Below are 22,230 nucleotides of genomic sequence, written 5' to 3' on the forward strand. Positions count from 1 at the left end.
AAATGCTATGCTAATTGTCAATGATAAGTCAGCGAAACAAAGGTTGAATAGGTCGGCAAAGCTTCTTCGAAATCTATGTTTCTACAAATTGTCACTGAAAAAATTGGAAGGACATGTTTAGAAAGTTTGAAATTGTGCCGTCCCACTAACATATCGCACAGAGCGGGCCGCCCTCTACGCCTTCAGCATGCTACACCTCTGTGTTTATTTATATTAGGGAATATTTAATAGTGTATGTAATGTGTACGCATATCAAATGAACTTGTTTGTTTTTATATGTAACTATTGTCGCATTTTGATAGGTTCTAAGTTTTTAAAATAGTTACGATTGAAACACGTATAATATTTTAGAAGTTAAAGTAAATATAAAAAACCTGTATATTATGCTGTGATCGTGAATGGAACCACTGAAACGAATTGAATCAAACCAATCAATGTTTTAATTCGACAAGAAAACAAGGTAAGTCCGTTTTGAATAGTTTTGATCTACTTTGAACTTCGGAGTCATGTTTATGAAGTTGCTGCATATGCTACGCTTTCATAAACTATGAAAAAATACCGATCTATCTTTGATGTTACAGTTGTGTTATGACCGATATCAATATTCGGAAATGAACTCGTTTAAAAGTATTTTTGAAGGTGGTTTACAGAGTCAATTATTGTAAACCCGTTGCGTTGGTATATCGAATATTTTGTTTATTATAATTCTTTTAACAGTTTGCAACATGTAGAATAACTAATATAAGGTTTTTATAAGATTGGTTCAGTACGGCGGCACCATCGCTACACCCATTTCTCCGTAATAATAGCAATGTTAAGCGCTACATTTTTTTTGGTTTGAAAGGTAAAAAAAGAAGATATATTTTTCCGGAGCATTCCAGCTTACTTCTCAAGGTTAGCGGCAGCTCTATGGCTGACCTCAGTTAGTAAACCAATCTTATCTGAAGTTTATTACATGTCCATGGGCGACTGTCTTGTCTTGTCTTGTCTATGTATAAAAAGGGTGTAAGTAATGCGACATAAAAATTAAAAAAAAGGAAAAAGAAAAGGTACAAAAACATGTTTATAGTAAAATAGGACAATGTTAGAAACATTATTTATTTGAAAAGAACATATGTATGATTGGAATTTTTGGTTTAGATGTAAGATAATGTTTAAGCAGTATTTTTCAACAGTAACATTGGATGCGGAACTAATATTTCACATTCTATCAGCGCCCACGGTCGGTGTATGCGTGAAGTATTAAGGTGGGTACAGACTGTTGTAACGTAACATGCAAAGTAACATGAAAGGAGAATATCATGAGTGTGGACGCAGCGCGCGCACGAACTAAGCATGTACCCACTCGCATTTGTTTCCAGCATGCTCGCGGCGAATATAGCTCAGTTTGTCGAGAGCACTGAAGAGAATGGATCGTGACGACCAAATATTAGCGACAATGACTGTTGTTGTCCGACAAATGCAGGATCGTGGCGCGCACGAGTTGAAGTGCTTTGTACCCTTACCATGAGTTTTTACGTTTTAACAAATATGACTGTTTTGGTATTTGTTTACGTATTTGCCCATACAAATTCCAATCAGCGCCCCTAGCGGATTGTATCTGAACTATAGTCTCAGTTTAGCTTATATATATTAGTTATAGCTTTATGTTTTGTCTCTCTTTTTTGCGAACATGTGAGGTAAACAAAAAGACTTGAGCACTTACTTATTGTTGCGTTTACTCAGTCTACTAAGCAAACGGAATAGAATAATGGATTGAGTAAACGTAACGTAAAATTGTGGGATGTTTTGAAAACTCATGGTAAGAGTACTGTTCGCGCGCGTAGTGTGCACGGTTCGTGCGCGTAAGGCTTCTACACTATGGGAATTCTGTTACACTGCATGATACATTGCTATAATGTGGACGGTAAATTCTCTCACTGTGTGTTACATTGCTTGTTACGTTACACCAGTCTGTACCCACCTTTAATGATTACGTGGTTCGAAGTAAATCATGCTTTATTTAATAAACAATCTTATAATATTACTGTTGAATTATTACTGTTGAATTATTGTCTGAATTATTGAATATTTGGTATTTGAAGTACGTGTCTCATAAAATTGCTTATACTTCACACAAAATTGCTTATAATTTATAATTTACAGTACGATGGGTAACTGTGTCCAGTCAGTCCAGTGTTAAAGTGAGAGGGGATTAGGATGTAGTCCCCCGCGCCGCCTGAGTGCGAATTGGTAGATTTTACATACCTTCCGTCTTAACGAGGTTTTCCTGTACCGTTAAAGCGAGTAATCATTAATTTTTAATACGCATATACTTTGAAAAATTAGAATTTGTCTGAGATTCGAACCATGGACCCCCGATCGAAAGGCCGATTTACAACCACTAGGCTAGCTACGCCATATATACGGAGTCTAATCAACACAATCTAATAAGAACAAGATGGAATAGTCGCATATCGCATATATTCATCGTGTACCCTACGTTTGAAATGCGGTAGTCCAAAAATAACCCTGATAGAAGTCGCATTGGAATTAAAAATAATAATTAGCTAACCGCTCTATCTGGATCGGCAAGCAAATCAAACGTAGCGTAAATGTAACGTATGTTGCTGTGAACGTCCTATTATTAGCGAGTTTGAAGGAATCCAACAACATTAAACATTCAGGAAACTGTAAATTAGGGACGCGATCTGAAATCGATTAATCGAAGAATCGATTTCTTGGGTCAAAAAATCGATTATATTAATCCATCTCCAGTAATGGATTTATTGAATCGATCTTTCATCTTAGAAAATCCAAAGTTTTTTCGAAGTTTGTTGAATAACACATTCAACATAGACATTTTTTGCCATAGACATATTTCAGTGCCTGTTTGGTCCTGATGACCTTTTTTCGCTATCTTCGCCCTTTTCAGCTGATAAGAACGAAGATCGATTTTTTGGGCGTCGATTTATTGTGTTCTATTTATTACACTTCGATTCGAATCGATTCAAGAATCGATGTTTTTGGGAAAGAATCGCCATCCCTACCGTAAATGAGATTGACACAGAGTTTTGTTTCGTGTTGTCATAGATTAAGAGGGCAAATCAAATTGTCGTAAATTTCGAGCAACCTAGAATAGCTCGCGGCCGTCGTGTATGAGTGTTGTTATAATAGAATGCTTTAGAGGCGCGTAAAACAATAATTAATTTGGAAAGAAGAGTGTTGGCACTTATCCATTGAAAAATTCCGGCAGCTTTTCGCTTTTCCGAAAACTGATACGTTGCAAGATTGTCTACGTATGCGACGGACACTATTTTACTATAGTCTATTTCTTTTAATAATATGCAACATTACCTTGGTTTGTTTATAATTTCGCAAATTTGGATTTCTGGGTAAGTAAAATGTATGATTTATAATATGTAATCACCCGTCATAATTATTTAGAAACATTTTGGATTTTTAGCAAATTTTTGAATACTTTTTAGTAATTAAATATACCAACGGAAGCGGAAACTGAAAACTCGTACATACAATTTCGTTGCTATTTATCCTACTTTTATTAATTTTGGGAAAATTAAATAGAACAGCCCAGCATTAGCATAGGCGAGATAAGAATATTCAAATAGAACGACCTTTTATTCGCCATTCTACTCATATTAACTTGGGATCCTCGCTTTTAACAAAGGTATAGTTACGCCCGTAATTTCGAATAAGAACTAAGTATACCAGTGCCCTTACCAGGAGTTTTTACGTTTCGACAAATATGACTGTTTTGGTATTTGTTTACGTATTTGCCCATACAAATTCCAATCAGCGGCCCTAGCGGATTGTGTCAGAACTAGGAAATCGTATGGGCCAATACGTAAACAAATACCAAAACAGTCATATTTGTCGAAACGTAAAAACTCCTAGTAAGGGTACAGATTATAAATGCTCATGGGCAGCAGCGGCTTGCATTTATATTTATTAAAATATAATAAATATTTGTTTATTTAGACTACGTTCATATATCTACTTATTTTTTCATTTAAAAATTTTCGTTCTATTTACAAAATGTTCCAAGAATTCGCGCATCAGAAAGCTCGTAGCGACACAAGTCGCTGAAACAAAATTGACGTTAAAATCTTAAACTGCGACTGAACAATTTTCAACTCTACAAGCGTAAATTTAAAATACATTACCCCTTCGCGAATAGTAACAGATAGTTGACACAAAAATATTTTTTAAGCAAGATTGACGCGGATACGTCATAAAGTCATTATCTTTGAGTAGTGACATTGGTTTCATTATTTCAAAAGATCGTATATTATTTCGGTTTCACAATACGTAGAGGCAATTATTGGCAACCTCGGTAGCTTCTTTTGTAGTGAGCGTACAAAGCAATTTATTTAATACGTGTAAGTTTGTAACAAGATGATTGGCAGACGATGTAATGTTTAATTGATAATAAATATTTGAAGTTCGTAAGTAGGCGACGCGATTTACAATTGTCATTTAATTACGATTTTTAAACTTGCTGTATTAATAATAAATGCTGTGTTTCTGTAAAAGAAAATATTTACAACAAAAGAACAAAATAATATACAGAATGTTATCTGGAGGCACGGCAGTGCCTCCGCCAAGTCGAGCCAAAAGAAGCGGCACGGCCGTACCATACTTTTCCCGAAGCGATTCGGCCCATTTTTGACCCCCTGTAACTTCGTTGCATATGAAGCTAGAAGCCTGAATTTTCAGGAGCCAAGCAAGCATTGTATAGACACGGTACATTTCGAATTTCATTCAATTTGAACCAGTAGTTTAAGAATTACAAGTAGTTAAAGTTCGTAATTTTGTCACTCACTCACTGACTGACTGACCGATCATCAAAAGTTTAAGGCACTTCCAGCAGACATAGAAGGTTGAAATTGAGAATACAATTAGTGTTTAGTATATAACTCATGGAAAAACTAAAATATTTTGCAATTTCTGTCCAGTTATCTAGATACACCAACTACATTAAATAACTTTGTATCCTATATAAGTTATATAGGATTACAAAGTTACATTTGCAGTTAATGAATCTGTGTTTCTGTCCGCGAAATGTACGAGTAGTAGGGGAGCCCATGATGTTAAATGGGTAGAAACTCGAGCGTCAATAGGACGTATACGATTGTGTAGATTACACGTTAGAGTGAAGAAAAGGTTGTGTGATATTTTTCGATTTACCGTGGGAATAGTTTCTAGATGATTCGAAAAATGTAAAAAGCAGAGTCAGACATACTCAAGGCGCGGCAGGTTAGTGATAGAGTATATATCTCTGATGCCGGAAATATGTTTATCTGCTGGTTTGCATAGGGGGACAGCCATACGAGAGGTAAAAATGGAAAAAAAAGTAACCAGCACATTAGATTTTCAAAGGGGATATGAAGTTACCCCAGATGAGTCCCCCATTCGAAAGACTGACGATTCGATTCGAAAGACTGTGACTCTTCGAAAATGGGAAAAAAAAGTTATCTTGACACACTCGAGGGCGTAATATTATTATACAGGAAATTCCAGCTGATGTTTTACTTATCATAACCCTTCATGTGACGATTTAGTGGAGGGGTTTTTTATACTGACGATTTGAAAAAAAAATAGAATGAGAATATATAAAGAATAATGTATTTTCCATAAAATTTGCCTTTTCCTTTAGTTTGTTGTACACTATTACTTTCCAGGGATCCATGCTAATAAATGGCGCTATCAGATAGTGCATATTTTCTAGCATTATTTCCTTTGTATTAAAAAAATTACCGCACTCGAGTATGTCCAGGTATAGATTTTTTGCAACCTTATTACTCCCTAACGCCGCCCTCAAACCATCAGATTATAAATTTATTGTTTTCAGCATGTAATTAAGCTACTATAGATAATACGATTTTTTATTAATAGTCTGATGGACTTCCCTGGTTGAACCCCCCAAATGGATAGTTTAAGATACTCTATAGGATGTAAGGTATCTCCCATATCTTAATCTGCCGCGTTCGAGTCACTCTCGAAATCCCGTCTTGGGCTCCCCTACTATTATAGGCGCGTCAATTGTTTTTATCCTCGAGACAAAAGACGTTTTCAATTCCAACTTCAATTTAAATTCAATTCAAATAATGGGTGAAGTGCGAATCGAACTCGTACACTGAGGGATCCGTACCACAAAAATATTTGTTTATTTTATTTTTATTTATACTAATTGATGTTATAGCAACCATATAATGCATTGTGAACATTTCAAATGAAAAACGCTAAAAAATAGCAGGTCCTTATATGTTTGTCTCTGTAGTTCCTGGACTAAAAAAGGGTTACGATATCCCGTGCCTGTCGTAAGAAGCAACTACAAGGGGGCTTCCGAAGTTGGGAGTGGCAAGAGGGAGCTCGAACCGTCCAATAAGTGTCCCAAGGAAGGACGGCGGTATGTGTAGTCGCATACCGTCGTGAACACCGGATAGTTTAGGAGGAGCGAAAACTGTTCTCCCAGGGCAGAGCTCGATCGGGGCATCGCGCTTAAAGGACTTCTGTTACGTTCAGTCGCAGATCCCGGAGTTCTCCAACAAACGTTGAGGACGGCCACCGGAGGATTTTAGTGCGGCTAAAGTCCCACATAACCCGGCGTCACTCCCACGTCGTCGAGTACCTTTTGAAGATTTCCTCCTCATAAAGAAAAAGAAGGTCCTTGTATGGCAACTCTCCTTTATTTGAAAGTTTTTCTTTTTATTTTTAGTACTTATTGTTAAAGCGGCCACCATTATACATATTCCGTAAAATTTTTAAATTTCTATCTATTAAGGTTCCAGAAATAGAGCTCTATGTCAGACAGACAAACGGACAGCTTAGAAATAGGGTTCCGTTTTTACCCTTTGGGTATGGAACCCTAAAAAGTTATATAATATCAAAAACATTCCGAATTTCTGACAAATGTCATGAGAAAAAAACTAGATGTTACGGCTAATGTGCCTAAATCAGTTAAAACGCAGATAGCTTGCCCACTACCTAAAGTACAAAACGAAGATTGTATCAATTTTCACCCCTTGACGTCGACCCGTGCATGCCATGATGCGTCGTCGTGTCATGAATTTACGACAAACATTGTATATTTTCACGAAACAATATCGCTTTGCGGCACGATGTCGCTATGTGTCACGATACGTCGTCGTGTCGTAAAAAGGCATGTGTTTTAGCCCTAAGAACAAGTCTGAAAAGATGTTTCGAATTTTAACTACATAGTTAATCTGCATATTTTCTAGCTAATCTTAAGCCTAGTTAATGTGTATGCTAACGTATTCTACAATCTAACGGTAACATACACAAAATACAATAAGTGTCGTGAGGTTTAGCAACTGTCACCGCATTATAAAATAATAATAAGTGTTTAGGCAAAGGAGATGTTTCATTTTCGGCCATCTCATGTACATTATAACTAAAAAACACGAATAATTTGTATAATTGAAGAAAAATACACATATATTTTGATAACCTAAAGTATTCGTGTTTAAAAATATTTAAAATAAGCAATCCTCATTGAAATATTAAATATGGCGGAATACTGTCAATGTCAAGTTTTCAAAACTGTCGATGTCGGGAACCTATGTGTACTCCACACATAGGTTACTATACTCTTTGGATGTCGGTAATTCTGTATTTCGCTGTTTTTGTCGTAAAGTTATTGTTACCTTAGTACTTTACAACCTGGCTTTTGTTTTGGGTATCCCATCATTATTTTTAAATTTAATTAATTATTTATAATAATAATAACAAAACCACCTTTTAAATAGTATCTGGTTTTATAGATGTAAATGACATGTCAAATTAAAAAAGAAGAAGTTGTCAATTTGATATGCGTAAAAGTGGATATATACATATTATAATAGTGGACTCCAATGTAAACGTTGAATAAATATGTAGGTACTGATGAGAAGATTCTATTTTAATCCTGAATATGTTTCTGCTCTGTGCTGCTTACGATTATGGAGTGATTCTACCTTACTTGTTTACCCAGATTATGTTTTATGGACTCTTGTGATTTTCGTGCGATCGCTGTGGATTGTGTTGACAAGGATTCAATATCATCAGGTAAAATATACATCAGTTGTTGTATTAATCGTGAAATAATCGTAAATAATTTTAAACTAGAGAAGCTAATCTTTTTAAATTTCTCTTTTTTAGATAATTACATTAGCAAGACAAGGACATTCTTGGGATGACAAAATAATCAGTTATTATTGCAACTGCATCGCTGGGCAACGAACCGTACTCGTAGGTAGTTGCGCTCACATTATGCCCATTGTTTGATGTTTGGGCTGAGCTCGTCACAGGATGAAAATATTGATAAGGGAAGATATTTAAAATGAATAAATAATGTATCTAAGTGAAGAGTAAGTAAAATATGATCAAATGTGTACTTAAAGTTGTTTTATTTACACACTTAAATGTTTTAACTAAAATAAATTGGTATAAAAGTACATATTTTGGTATGTTTGTTTTAAGTCAAGATTTATGAAAGTAAATATAATTAATGTTTATCAAATATAGGCCTTGTTTCTCAATACACACAATACAATGTTTATATATCTACGCCCATTCGCGTAAAAAATATATTAAAAAGTATATAATGTATATAGTAAGTTAAAATAGAATGACAGATGACATTATTACGGTAATCACTACCGCCATGTTTTTCCACTGTTGTGTTGCAAGTTTAAGTGTAAATTATTGTTTTTTAACAATTAAACGAACATGATTTGAAGAAAATTAACCCCCTTCTTTGCAAGTTTTCTTAATTTTTAATATAGTGTACAAAAGGTGGCCGGGAGTCCATACATTTTGAAACATCTCCTTTCGGCCTTATTGAGCATAAATAAATGTCTATGAAAATAATTTTTATATGTAAGCACATAAAAAATTACAATGTTCACAATAGAAAATCCCTAATAACTTCTAAACGGATTACCCTAATTTACACAATTCCTTTTGCCCTATCCGTTTTAGACATAAACCTACCAAATGGCATTAAAGACAAACCAATATATATACGAACAGAAAATCATGTTTTCAACTTACGTAATATTAGGTACGTAACATTTCAACGCAATATTACAAAAATTTAGTTAAGTTCGTTTCAAATGATTCGAAATAGGAAACTGTTATATAAATCGAGCTTAGATATCCACTTTATAACATATTCTTGCCATGATCACCAAAAATATCAGCTCCTAGTGGCTTGATAATTGATAGCTATAAAAAAACGAAAATCCACAGTTTAACGTTGAATTTAAACAACCGTCCATTGCACAATTAGGGTATTTTTTTTCTCCATTGCTTGTACAAAACAGTTACAAACGCGTGTCAGAAATGAACTGACAGTCGCGCACGTATGCTTTCGAGTCCCCCCGAGATAACGAGTCGGTAAGTGGTGTCTACGTGTGCGTTACTCCAGCCCACTTTGTATGAAGATTAACTTCTGTTAGTTTTTATTTTGTGTTAGTACCTACCCGGAAAAAACGTGGAAATTAGTATAAGAAACCTTTCTAATATAAATAATTTTAAGTATGAATTTGTTAGCGGTGAGTAAACTTACTGAAAAAGGATTTACTGTTAATTTCTTGAAAAACGGTTGCACTATTAGTAACTCTATGGATATTATCATCGCAACTGGCCACAACGTAAATGGTATATATACAATTTGTCAAATCACCGATATGTAATTTGACAATGTCAAATAAATATTGGCATAGAAGACTAGCCCATATTAATCCGGAATATATGCGAATTTTAAAGAATATTATGACTGGTCTTGATAATGTGAACATTACCGACGGATATGACGACTAGTAAGAAACCATTTCCAAACCTCTGAACGCGAACGAACGATATACTGGAGATCGTACATACAGATTTATGTAGTCCCATGGAAGCTAGTTCACTCAACGGTTCAAGGTACATGTTATTATTTATCGACTATTATTCTCGAATGACACGATGAATGTTTATTTTCTAAAACATAAGAGTGAGTCTTTAAGAAATTTCAAAAATATAAAGTGTTGAAAAAGGAACTAGCAAGTCGAACAAATGTATGAGATCAGATGGTGGGACGACATTTTGTAATAGAGCTTTCAATATTTTCTTATCAACAAATGGAATTCTACATTAGAAGGCGATACTGTATACCCCTAAACAAATTGTTGTGGTTGAAACAGCTAACAGAACTATTATTGTATATGCGAGAAGTATAAAACGAATGTTATTATTATTAAATAAATATTTCATTTCATTTCAGAAGTCAGAAGTCTATTATAAATTGAAACTAATTTGAGCAAGAGCAGTAAATACTGTGGTTTATATCAAAAACCGGAGTCCGACGAAGTCAGTGAAAGATTACCAATGATTTTTGTCGGATATTCAGAAGAAAGTAAGGGATGTCGATTATTTAATACGAAGACACGTTAAATCCCAATAAATAAATAAATAAATCACAATCAGTAAAGATGTTTTTAGAAGATGTTTTTCCTGAGGATAACGGGCATAATTTCAGTTGTCAAAATAGTAACTTTTTTAGATTTAATTTATTGTCATGTTCGAATGAAAGTGATGATGAATGGCAAGATTATTTACATAACTACAAAGACTACCTAAACAATTTAATTGCCTTTAAAAAATCTGTTGTTGAGATTCAACTAGTGGAAGGTACCGGAAAGGAAAAGAGTAGAAATATCTACAAAAAGGAATGAGATGCCATCAAAAACAATGCTTGTAAAAAGATCCAAGTCTCGCCATTCAATTCTTCTACCGTAAAAAGTCTTGAGATCTATGTAATACCAAGCCGGTAATGTATGCAGTCCCTACTTAAGGGACCTTCTGTCTTAAGGTATTATCTCACTATCTAACCTAACAACATCTCATGGGACCATATCAATTTTAAAAATATTTTATGTTCTAAATAAATTGACGTGGCAATCGTACTTGTGTGATGCGATATGATAAGATGAAAACACAATGTGACTTGCAGTACGATTGCCACGTTAATTTATTTAGAACATAAAAGATTTTTAATATTGGTATGGTCCCATGAGATGTTGTTAGGTTAGATAGTGAGATAATACCTTAAGACAGAAGGTCCCTTAAGTAGGGACTGCATACATTACCGGCTTGGTATTACATAGATCTCAAGACTTTTTACGGTAGAAGAATTGAATGGCGAGACTTGGATCTTTTTACAAGCATTGTTTTTGATGGCATCTTTCTTTTCGTTAATATTAACGGTTTCAAATTAGAAGGTAATTAGGCAATTATAAAGGTAACTAATGTTATATTGTAAAATTATAACAATAGTGAAAGTTTTTAATATAAAGTAAATGTATATAAATAATAAATATATCAAAGATTAAGAGGTTCTGGATAAGATGAGGTTAGTAGATGTCACCTGTATAATATGATCGAGTGTGTTTTTTGCATTTAACAAACAATTATTTTTGCATTTGAACTAACAAACAATTTTATTATCTTATAGCCATGAAATAGACTAGAAATTTTTAGCATTAATTACGCCAAAAATATCATCAATTTATTCCAAATAAATATGCCAAAAGCAAATATAGGTGTTTGTTCTAGCATAGTTATATATTTTTAAAAATCGGTTGGTACAATAAATTAGTAGCTTTCTAAAATAATTTAATGAAAATATCGGTCAGAAAGTTACGAGATAGCGGGTTGCAACACCAGCTTCACTGAGATTGATAATATCAAGATCAGTGTTAAAATAGAGTAAAAATAAACTAGTCAGATAGAATTTAGTTTTGAAATGTTTGCAAAGTAATGCACCATTAAATTTTCGTAAAATATTGAGATTTTGGATGCATGAAAATTAAATTGAATTTGAAGTTTTCATTTGTGGTTTTACCTATACCTATCTACCTTCTAGTAATGGTAAACGTTGATGTATACTTGTTTAAACAACTTTACAACTTAGTCCTGAAAGTTAGCAACGCATCTGTAGCCAAGTTTAGGTATCTACGACTATAATCCTGTTTGGGGTTGACTACAGATGTTCATAAGAGGCAATGTTTGTTTGCTGTTGTTATAATTCTTACAAGTTTTTAATTAATGTATGTATGTTGTGTATATTGCAAATTAAATTTGACTTACATCGCGGAATCTGATTTAGATAAAACTTTGAATTGAGCCAAAAGATGGAAATTGGGTAACGAGCTTCGAGCTATTGAAATCATCGGTTTTATTATTAATTGCACACAGTTATTATTTTCATTTTAGTTGAAATAAAAATTGTTTTCAAAAACTTTCTTTAATACAAACTTTTTTTCACTATACCTTTGTATGGAAGCAGAGAATCTCGGAACTATTCGATAACGGATATGCAGCTTCGTAAGACTGAAATATCTGAATATTATACGGATTTTACAATACGTACACTTACCTTGGGTATAAAATTAGATAGTATTATATGAGTAAGTGTTACTCGCGCGTGTAACATTATTAGTTCTAAGATGGTTCTAAGAGTAGCTGGTAGGAAGCGTAACATGAATAAGTGATGCTAAATCACATATGCAGTTGCGTCATACGTAGCAGCGGAAGAGTAGGTAAATGAGTTGCTACCCCTTAGAATAAGTTTCTTTCTCACATTTTTATAATTAACGGATAACAAGGATTGGATGGTGGTAAATCCATATATCGTACGACTCCAGAGACATCACCTATTTCTACCTAATAACAGCTGTCTCTGTTTGAAGGTTTATTCCTAAGTCGAACCACACAGGGATTTTCTACCTTTACCTGTAATAGGTTATTAGATTTAAATAACTAGTTCAATAAACTAGTCATCCATCATAAGGTACAACAAAATCTTATAGGATAAGACAGGTTTACGTTATGTAGTGGGCGGGAACAAGCTGCCAGCGTTGAAAGACAATCATGTAGAACATAAATATTTATTCATATTCCCTTCCGCGAGCTCTAAATAAAATATCACGCCTCACGATTTATAATAACTCGTGCGATAGTAAAATGCCTCATTATAATAAAATATATTGTCTTTATCCGATATTGAAAGCCAAGCGTTATTACTTGAGCAATCTATGTAATTAGTCGTTTTAATGCCGGCGGACGTAACTCGTAAAATACGCCATTCACATCAATTGCGCGTTTCTCGGCAGTTTGTATTTGACGTGTAGCAACTAGGGTACTATAATTATTAGGTAACTCACTTTACCTGTTAAAATACCTAAAATACATTATTAGAAATTGCTGATGTTTTTTAATTTAAAAATTGTTCTCAACAATGTTAGGAATCAGCCATATCTTGGATGTAGTCAAAGCTTATTAGAAAATGAAGCGTTTTAAGTGCGGTTTGCGTGATTATTCCTTAAAGTTTTGCATGTGAGTGGCAAACGAAATCAATTTCGAAATGGAGTCATAAAAAAGTTTTTAAATAAAATAGGATTACTCATACTAGTTTGGATTGAATTTCCCTTAAAAACACTGAAATAAATTCTTGAAATTTAAACGCAAAAGTGAAATGTTTGTGCATTAATTGTGCAGGAACCGGGTGGCCCACGCTCCAACATTAACGACTCCGATTTCACCAACATATGTATTCGTTCATAATCGTCGCACACAACCGAGAGATGTAAATGTCTTGTCGGCTAGCTGGCACCCAGCGCCAAGGTCCCAGGTGACCGCCACGGCTATAAATACTTCATGCACATTCAATGGGGGATTTATTGCCATCATTACTTCGCGATCTTGAGTCGAGCCATCAACACTACCTACTGGCGCTTACTGTGTACCATGAACGAGGTAATTTATCGCTGAGTTCAGCATTTTTTCGCACGCATGCACAGATACCTGCATAAATTTAATGCGAGCCAATTTTAACGGTAGAGTGTATAATAACTCAATTTATTGCCAATATGTATGTAAGTAGTAGGGATTCACCGGTTCTGGGGCACCGATTTTCCCCCCTCCCCTCTCTATTCACCGGTTGTGGGGCACCGACTTTTCCCCCTCGCTTCCCCGTCCCCCCGCTGCCCTGTTTGCCACGATCGAGGGGCGAGCCCGGCTAAAAAAAAAAAAAAAAAAAAAAAAAAAGTTTGGTGTCAAAATGGGGGTTTCCGACCACGCCCGATCGATTGCACGCATTTATTTTACGCTATCTCCTTTGCTTACGAAGTTAGCTTTTATGAATAACGACCTCTAATTCATTATCTAATCACCTCCTTATCTCATTAAGCTCGCTATGTCCATATAACAATACGGACCTTACTTATCTAATCACCACTCGCTGTCCTCACAACATAATAGGGTCATTATCACTGTGTCGTTAATGATGGGGGTATGCGCATGGTAATGCAATAAAAAAACTTCGTATTGACATTGTTTATTATTTCCAAAACAACCTTTTGAACAATTGCGATACTACAATATCGTTTATCAATTTATCCTCACAAAACAGGCTTAAAAAATCTCTGAGTGTATTTCCATAATACATGTAATGCAAGTATGTAAGACTATATTCTCCACAAACTGAAGACCAATCAAGTTGTATTCTATATCTATTAAAATCCCAATGTTTTGCGTTCCTTCTGAAAAAGGCTTTGTGATGGCCTGTTGGTGGTCGACCGTATGAATCAAAATACCCACCGATGCCATTTCTGTCTATGTACATGCCTACCCAGTGAGAGCCTGGTTCACTGTCAGGGTCCAAATTACTTATCAAGTACATTGGAGTCTTAACGTATAGCGGTAATCGGTTTGCTGCATAGACATTGTTTTTCAAGCTACAATGAATTTTACTTAAATGCTTCTGAATCTCGATTGTATCCATTGTGCATGCCTACTTATCGATACCTCTGATAGGTACAATACACTATTTACAAATGCAGAGCAAAATTATCCAAACCTTATATTTAAAGGGACGCAATATGGTTTAACTCGAATGAAAGACTTCAAATAGGTATAATATATTACATTTATTAGGCTTTTACTTACATCTAAGTATATAAATTTATCTTAACTACTGTAGTCGACGGTTACATTTCGGTTCTTATCAATTTCAATAACGTTATCAAACTCTGCATACACTATACAATTAATAGTTTCGGTTAGAGTTGATTCAAACCGAACTTCTACCCTTACACTGCCATGCTTTATAAGATTCCAATGAGTCATGGAATTTGATGACAAATCAGGAGTTAGGTCAAACGCTAATAGGCAGTAACCTTTTGCATATTGCTCCCTAGATATTCCATTACCTTCATTTAGAAAATGTATACCAGTCCCCGAAAATAAAGTGTGATAGGCTGCAGTAAAAATATCATTCTCGAATGATGGTTGCAATGCTTTTGAAGGTATTTGTTGGCCATCAATATATAAACAAAATGTGTTCATAGCATAGTTTTCAAAATTGAATGGATTTTTAGTAAGACTTCCATTGAATGCTGTGTTGTTTACAAATCCAACTATACATCTTTTAGGTACTTGCTCCAGAAATTTTGCCATATTTTGCCTAATGGTATTGACACATTAGCTTGGGGTCATTACAAACTTAGATAACAACGGTGAAATATTGGTTTACTTGCAAATATGTTTAATGTAATTCTTTGAACTATATATTATCTTAATTGTGTTTATAAATGTGTATGTCTAGTTTATAATTGTTAGTTTGGTAATGTATTTCAATGTTTGTTCCTGTAAACCATTTCATGTATGTGTTCTAGTTTTAAGACAAATTATACTTGATTATTATAAATGTGTATTGTTCATTAAATTATGTTCATTGTTAAATAATACGTTGTGCAGTCAACTTGTTTTAAAAATGTTTCATTTCATTCATCCCTTTACTGCAATAGTTGCTGGTCCAAGTGGATGTGGAAAGTCACAATTCGTTACAAACTTCTTGAAATATGTAAAAGATATTTGTAGTACAAGTTTCGATCAAGTTACATGGTGTTTTGATGAAATGCAACCTTTATACAACTTGAAACTTGTTAATTACCATCAAGGTATGCCAGATCTTAGTATGTTTGATGGGAAAGGTCCCCAGCTTGTTATCATCGATGATCTTATGAGAGAATCGGATGGCCGCATCGTTGACATTTTTACAAAAGGAAGTCATCATAGAAATTTGAGTGTGTTTTATATAACTCAAAATTTGTTTCATCAAGGTAGAGGTCAGAGGGACATTTCCTTAAACTCGAGTTATATAATATATTTTAAAAATCCACGTGATAAAACACAGATTCGACACTTAGCGAGACAAGTATCACCTGAAAATACTAAATTCATGGAAGATTCTTATAAAGATGCAACGAAAGAACCTCATGGATATTTAATGATAGATTTAAAACAAAATACTAGTGATATATGTAGATTAAAAACAAAAATATTCCCTTCTGACTGTTACTGTACTGTATACTTACCTACAAAGGGGTTTAAATATGCAAAGCAACAAGAAATTTCCGTCATTTATTAATAATGTCTCGAACCTTGAAGACACATAAAAAGTTTTTAGAAGCTCTTCATATTCTTAAACCAAAATACCAAAAAGCACTCTTAAAATCCTGCAACGAACAAGAGATAAATTGTATTTGTGAATGTATCTATAACGTTTTACAAGGTAAAGTACAACTCCCAGAAAATGAGAAGAATAAATTAAAGAAATACAAACACTTACTTCGACAACTGGTGCGTAAAACTACAAACAAAGTCCGTAAAAATATTATAATTCAAAAAGGAGGATCATTTTTACCAATAATATTAGGTTCAGTTCTGAGTGCACTAGTAAATACCCTAACATGAACATGGAACACGCTAAGAAAATGTTACTTATAGATCCAGGTATAATAGAAAAAATTAATCAACAAACAATGTTAGACAGTCCCATGTCTAGACTGGATGCCGAAATGCAAAATATATTAAAAAGTAATATTGAAGATAGAGAAAAGTGTATTCTCTATTTACAAATTTTACAAAGGTACCTACACCATACTCAAGAAGACCGAAAACCTTATGAGTTACCTATTGTTACTTATTTTTCTGATGTTAATACTGGTGATACAGATAATATCAAAATGAAAATTGATAATAATAAACTGGAATTAGATACGAATAATAAATTTAATTTAAAGAAAGATTTTAGTGATATAAAACTACAGGAAGAAGCTAAGACTAATATAGTTGCTGAACAGACTCCAAAGCGAACAACAGTTGATATAAATGAACACGAAAAGGTTAACTCACCAACGTATACACCGAAACAAATATTGAGAGTGATACCTAAAACATATTTAAAGAAAGGTGAGCTGTTGCTAGGTCTCTTGTCTGATCACAAGGATAAAATTAATTGGGATGGCGAGGGTACTGTATTCATAGACAAAGTTAAAATTCCTGGAAGTAACATCATAGACTTGGTGAGTGATTTTATTAGACCAAGTAGAAAAATTGATCCAGTAGGATGGCAACAATTTGCAACTTTATTGAAAGATATCAATACACCAGTTACCTACCTTGGTAATACTAAAAGAACTGGCTTTATAACTCAGCTAATATTAGATGAGCATAAGAACTTTACACCTCGAAAAGATCCGAATTCAACACCAACTAGTACTGAAAGAGAAAAAGTAAAACCCAAGAAAAAATTAGTCTGGGAGAAATGGAGCCCTTATTAGAAATAAATAGTATTTATTATAACCCTTCTCATCCTGCTGCATTCGGTAGTATTAATAAATTAGCCAAAGCTATGAAAGGTAAAATGAAAAGAGAAGATGTAAAAGATTGGCTACGCTCACAAGAAACATACACATTACATAAACCTGTAACAAGAAGGTTTTCCCGTAACAAATACATACTGTCAAATTTCAATATTCTTTGGCAAGCGGATTTAAGTGATTTGAGAACATATTCTAAGTACAATGATGGATTTAACTTTATTCTTTGTGTAATTGATGTATTTAGCAAATATGCATTTGTAAGAGCTATGAAAAATAAAAATTCATTTAATATTAAAGAATGTTTTGAAAGTATTTTCATTGAAGCTAATGCAACACCCATACATATTCAGTCTGATAAGGGTACAGAATTTATTTCCAAAGATGTGCAAAGTTATTTAAAAAGTAAAAATATAAATTACTATACTACTAATAATCCCGATATTAAAGCAAGTATTGTTGAAAGATTTCAAAGAACCCTCAAAATGAAGATGTGGCGTTATTTTACACACAATAATACTTATAAATATATTGATGTTTTACAAGACTTGGTATATGCATATAATCATAGTTATCATTCAAGTATTAAAATGTGCCCCTGTGATGTTAACTCACATAATATTATGACTGTATGGAATAATTTATATGATAGAGATAAGAAACAAACAGAAGCAACAACACAATTACCTAACTTCCACATCGGTGACTATGTAAGAATAACCAAGTATAAGCATATATTTCAAAAAGGATATGAATCTAATTGGAGTGATGAAATATTTATTATATCCTCAATTATAGATCGGTCTCCATGGGTTGTATACACTTTGAAAGACTTACAAAATGAAACAATAAGTGGGACTTTCTATGAAAAGGAGTTACAAAAGGTATCTTATAATCCTACCTCAAGTTATAAAATAGATAAAATAATCAGTACGCGATATTCTGGTGTCAGAAAGCAAGTGTTGGTGAAGTGGAAAGGTTATCCAGATAAATTTAATAGCTGGGTGTTGGCCTCTGAATTAGAAAAAATATGATGAAAGAAAGTTTCTATTTAACATTGCTAAGTAACAGTTCTATGGAGTACTTTCCTGATAACAAAACAACGAAGTTTTCAACAAAATTACCAAAATCCTTAACGCTAGATGGGGAATGGTCAGTTGGAGTTGCCGAATTTCAATATCCATGTACCATGTTTACTGTACAAGAACATGAAAATATTATATATATTACAAAATCCATGACCATGCCAGGCGATCAAATACCATCCTTAGTATATTACAAGACTCATATTCCAGCGACGAATTATGACAACATAGATCATATTTTGGTAGCTTTAAATAATACAAAGGAAAATATAAAATTTCGTTATGATGAAGTATCAAAATTAGTTTGTGTTTCTGTTACCGATAAATCAATAAGATCAGTGAAGCTATCTCCTAAGCTGTCGTTTCAACTTGGGTTTGAACCTGACAGGAATCTCATTGAAAGAAACACAGGAAAGTGTCCTGCAAATTTACATTTAGGTCTACCATCACAATTATTTGTATATTGCGATATAGTTGAACCACAGATAGTAGGTGACGTCATGACTCCTTTACTAAGAATTATACCATTAGATCTAATGAAATATATTTATGGGGCGAATAAAATGCATGTTTTTTCACCTCCTCACTATTTACCAATCATGCGACGAGAATTTGACACTATTGAAATAGATATAAGGTCAACCACTGGTCAAAAGATACCATTTCAATTTGGAACTGTGTGTATCAAACTTCACTTTAAAAAACACAACAATGTTTTCTCATAATAATAATAATAATAATATGACTTGCCCCTACGAACATTATTATTCCCATCAAGCTGGTTCTGGTATTGGAGTAATATATAAAGGAGCAGCGTTTCAACGTGGTCATGGCATTGGCAGTTTTTTAGGAGGCTTGTTTAGATCAGTTTTACCTTTGCTTTCAAGGGGTGCTAGAGTTATAGGAAAAGAAGCACTAGGCGCTGGAGTTGGTATTTTGTCGGACTTAGTGAATGCACGACCCATGGAGGATTCAATAAAATCTCGTCTCAAGGACGCTAGTTCCAATTTAAAACGAAAAGTTGATGAAAAAATTGATAGAATAAACATGTCTGGATCGGGGTATATAACGAAGAGAAAGCGTCTTTCCTCACTCAGTGCACGCTCAGCTGCTAAAGTGAAAGCCATTAAAAAATTGGCAGTTTCTCGTGCCAACATAAAAGATATTTTTTCATAACTAATAAATTTAAGGAATTATGTCTTTCTTACATAGTCATTCTTGTGAATGTATAAAGTCTGAACTAGATTTATTTGCATTGCCATCAACACAAACAAGTATTGAAAATGGTATTTGGATTCATTACAAACCAATTTCGTCTCTTGCTGATGATGGACCAATAGAATTTCAAGTACCAGGATCTGGTGACGATTACCTAGATTTATCGCATACGTTAATACATATTAAAGCAAAGATAGTTAACCTAGATTCATCAAAAGTGAGCACACCCACAGTAATAGCACCAATAAATAACTGGTTACACTCACTATTCAGCCAGTTAGATGTATATTTAAATCAAAAACTTGTGTCACCACCTAATAATACATATGCTTACCGTGCTTATTTGGAAACTCTGCTGAACTACTCTCCTGCCGCAAAGAAATCTCATTTGACTTGTGCTCTTTGGTATGAAGATGCAGCTGGTCAAATGAACTCAACAGACAACACAAATCCTGGATTTCTGAAACGACAAAAACTAGCATCTGAAAGTAAAGAAATAGAAATGATTGGACATCTACATGGTGATATATTTAACCAAGAAAAGTTTTTAATTAATGGGGTTCAAATGAGTGTCAAATTAATTCGCTCAAGAGAATCGTTTAATCTGATGGGTTCTTCTACTGATATAAAATGTAAAGTATGCATTACGGATGCAACTCTTATTGTTCGTAGAGCACGAATAAATCCAACTGTACTCCTCGCACATCAAAAAGTCTTAGCCTCTACTACAGCAAAATATCCTATTACTCGAGCTGAAGTCAAAGTTTTAACTATACCATCAGGGGTTCAGGGAAAGACTCTTGACAACATTTTTCTGGGGCAAGTACCTAAAAGATGTATAGTTGGATTTGTAAACAACACAGCATTCAATGGAAGTCTTACTAAAAATCCATTCAATTTTGAAAACTATGCTATGAACACATTTTGTTTATATATTGATGGCCAACAAATACCTTCAAAAGCATTGCAACCATCATTCGAGAATGATATTTTTACTGCAGCCTATCACACTTTATTTTCGGGGACTGGTATACATTTTCTAAATGAAGGTAATGGAATATCTAGGGAGCAATATGCAAAAGGTTACTGCCTATTAGCGTTTGACCTAACTCCTGATTTGTCATCAAATTCCATGACTCATTGGAATCTTATAAAGCATGGCAGTGTAAGGGTAGAAGTTCGGTTTGAATCAACTCTAACCGAAACTATTAATTGTATAGTGTATGCAGAGTTTGATAATGTTATTGAAATTGATAAGAACCGAAATGTAACCGTCGACTACAGTAGTTAAGATAAATTTATATACTTAGATGTAAGTAAAAGCCTAATAAATGTAATATATTATACCTATTTGAAGTCTTTCATTCGAGTTAAACCATATTGCGTCCCTTTAAATATAAGGTTTGGATAATTTTGCTCTGCATTTGTAAATAGTGTATTGTACCTATCAGAGGTATCGATAAGTAGGCATGCACAATGGATACAATCGAGATTCAGAAGCATTTAAGTAAAATTCATTGTAGCTTGAAAAACAATGTCTATGCAGCAAACCGATTACCGCTATACGTTAAGACTCCAATGTACTTGATAAGTAATTTGGACCCTGACAGTGAACCAGGCTCTCACTGGGTAGGCATGTACATAGACAGAAATGGCATCGGTGGGTATTTTGATTCATACGGTCGACCACCAACAGGCCATCACAAAGCCTTTTTCAGAAGGAACGCAAAACATTGGGATTTTAATAGATATAGAATACAACTTGATTGGTCTTCAGTTTGTGGAGAATATAGTCTTACATACTTGCATTACATGTATTATGGAAATACACTCAGAGATTTTTTAAGCCTGTTTTGTGAGGATAAATTGATAAACGATATTGTAGTATCGCAATTGTTCAAAAGGTTGTTTTGGAAATAATAAACAATGTCAATACGAAGTTTTTTTATTGCATTACCATGCGCATACCCCCATCATTAACGACACAGTGATAATGACCCTATTATGTTGTGAGGACAGCGAGTGGTGATTAGATAAGTAAGGTCCGTATTGTTATATGGACATAGCGAGCTTAATGAGATAAGGAGGTGATTAGATAATGAATTAGAGGTCGTTATTCATAAAAGCTAACTTCGTAAGCAAAGGAGATAGCGTAAAATAAATGCGTGCAATCGATCGGGCGTGGTCGGAAACCCCCATTTTGACACCAAACTTTT

General features: G+C 34.0%; 1 long non-coding RNA gene across 2 annotated transcripts; it reads left to right on the plus strand.

Moving 5' to 3' along the window:
* Positions 1-4,580: 4,580 nt before the first annotated feature.
* LOC140753303 (uncharacterized) lies at positions 4,581-10,477 on the plus strand. Of its 2 annotated transcripts, XR_012103555.1 has the most exons (3): positions 4,581-8,067; positions 8,161-9,930; positions 10,271-10,477. It is a non-coding gene; the product is annotated as an uncharacterized LOC140753303 (long non-coding RNA). The 2 variants fall into 2 exon arrangements; XR_012103554.1 differs by having other exon boundaries at positions 4,581-9,930.
* Positions 10,478-22,230: the final 11,753 nt, after the last annotated feature.

The sequence above is a fragment of the Epargyreus clarus genome, unplaced genomic scaffold (assembly GCF_041222505.1).
Source record: "Epargyreus clarus isolate Ecla_fem2 unplaced genomic scaffold, WU_Ecla_fem_2.2 ptg000026l, whole genome shotgun sequence".
NCBI lineage: Eukaryota > Metazoa > Arthropoda > Insecta > Lepidoptera > Hesperiidae > Epargyreus > Epargyreus clarus.